Raw genomic sequence first — 1,596 nt, forward strand, 5'->3', positions numbered from 1 at the left:
CCCCCCCCCCCCCCATTTAACCTTTCCCATCTCTTCCTTCAGATCTGCCGTCAATATATTAAATAATAAAGGGCTCAATGGACATCCCTGCTTTATTCCCCTCGCTGTCCAGAAACTTCCCCTAATTTCCCTCCCTACTCTTATTCTACTTTTTGTTTCCTTCATTATCTCCCCCACCCTTTCTACCAGCCCTTCCCTTATCCCCCTCTGCCTCAAAATCTCCATCAGTACCCCTATTCACCGAATCAAACTCCGCTTTCAGATCAACAAACAAGGCAATCAATTTCCTCCCTTTTTCCGGGAGCGTCCCGATTACGCACATTAACAATCGGACACCGGTGTCCGATTGTTAATGTGCGCAATCGGGCCTCACTCCCTTTTTCCTCACCTGCATATTTACTAAAAAATTCAATACATATATATTATCCATTGTCCCCAATTCCTTCCTAAATCCCGTTTGATTTGATGGAATTAACCTCTTCTCTTCTAATTCCTCCCTTAACCTTTCCGCTAACGCCGTTGTATAAACTTCATACAATGTCGGCATTATCGACACCCCCCTATAATCCTTCATCTCTACCCCCTGCTCGTTTTTCTTTATCGGCACTACCACTCCCTCCTTCCATTCCTCTGGCCATCCTCCCCCTTTCAAACTTTATTATATACCCTCTACACTCGTTCCTCCATCCTCTCTCCCCATACTTCTATATCTCATTCGGAATCCGGTCCACCCCCATTGCCTTTCCATCCTTCAAATTTCTAGTCACTTTCTTTATCTCTTCCCTACTTAACTCCCTTCTCCCCTGCCCCTCCCTTTCACTTTTTCCTCTTACCACTCTCCCTTCCACCCCCCCCCCCCCCAAATCTTTGAAATATTCCTCCCTCTCCCTCATCTCTTTCCCCTTATTTATCCCGTTCTATCTCTTTCTTTCTCCATTTACTATGTCCCAAACTTGCATCTCACTCTTCGCTCCCTCCACTTTTCTTTCCCATCTTTCATACTCCTCTTTTTTCTTTGCCTCACAGCTCCTTATATTCCCTTTTTTCTTTCCTATACTCCTCTCCTTCCCCATTACCTTTCCTCCACTTCCTTAATACCCTTCTCACCCCCTCCTTCTCTCTGCATTCCTTATCCCACCATCCCCTTCTCTTCCTTTCCTCCTATCTCTTCTTTTCAATATTTCCCAAAACCTCACTTAATCTTTCTTCCGTTTCCTTCATACTCTCATTCCCCCTTCCCCTCCCTTCATTCCATCTTCCCTCAACATCTCTAAATACAACCCTCCCCTCCTCATCCCACACACTCCTATTTGCTCTTCTCCCTTCCTTTTCCTTACCTTTTTCCTTTTCACTTCCTCCGTTCTATGCCACTACCAAAGGATGGTGATCCGACTCTATCGCATCCCCTACCTCCATATACTCTATCTGCTCTCTCATTTCCTCATCCACCAACACATAATCTATCACTGAATCCCCCCTTCCCCCTGTGTATGTCCAGTTATCCTCTTCGTCCCCTTTTATATTTCCATTTAATATTGACCATCCTCTCTCTCTTATAAATCCCACCAATTTACTCCCTTGTTTATCTTACTATCC

The sequence above is a fragment of the Trachymyrmex cornetzi genome, unplaced genomic scaffold (assembly GCF_001594075.2).
Source record: "Trachymyrmex cornetzi isolate Tcor2-1 unplaced genomic scaffold, Tcor1.1 scaffold1177, whole genome shotgun sequence".
In the NCBI taxonomy this organism is placed as follows: domain Eukaryota; kingdom Metazoa; phylum Arthropoda; class Insecta; order Hymenoptera; family Formicidae; genus Trachymyrmex; species Trachymyrmex cornetzi.